Consider the following 721-nt stretch of genomic DNA (forward strand, 5'->3'; position numbering starts at 1 on the left):
CACCGGCTGTCCTGGGGGAGAGCCACCCCCTCGGCCTGGGAAGGGGAGCCCGGGGGGGTTGTCTCGTCCCTACGTGCAGGGAGGGTGCCGGGGGATCCATCCAGGCTCCTGCCGGTGGTGTCCGGGGATGGGCTCAGCCTGACACGCGGGAGGTGAACCCCGGGAAACACCTCTGAACCCCAGGAAACACATATTCACTATGGGGGTGAGGCTCCCCAGGGATCCTGCAGCGTATTCCCGTCCTCTGGGATATCCAGAAGCCGTCCTGGAGACGCCCTGCTGTCGGTGCTCCAGCCTGGGTCTCTTCCACCTCAACCACGCTGTGATTCTGCACTGAGTTTATTTAGGGCAAAGAACGCACTGCTGTGTGATTTTTTGCGGTGGCATTAAGTGTTTGTGCTGTGCTGCACTGGGGTGCTCAGGCCCGAGTGGTTGCAGAGTCCTCGGGCTCAGGGTGTGGGCTGGCACCCTGGACCAGTCTCCCCTTGCCTCTCCCAGTTCACTGCTCCCTCTGTTCCAGCCTGACTGAGAGGACACTGGGCTGATAAGAGTGTGGTAGAGCCCAGGCAGTGGTGGGAGCAATTCTTTCACAGCCGTGACTTGTGTCAGCAAGTGATGGAAGAGAAGCAGAAGAGCAGTTGCAGGATAAGCAGCCCCTGGAAATGTGTATTTGGGCAGTGGTGGCTGTGGTTTCTGCTCTGACCTGGAATGCTGAGTCCTA

This window comes from Manacus vitellinus, unplaced genomic scaffold (genome assembly GCF_001715985.3).
Source record: "Manacus vitellinus isolate BGI_N305 unplaced genomic scaffold, ASM171598v3 scaffold_47_pilon, whole genome shotgun sequence".
Classification (NCBI taxonomy): domain Eukaryota; kingdom Metazoa; phylum Chordata; class Aves; order Passeriformes; family Pipridae; genus Manacus; species Manacus vitellinus.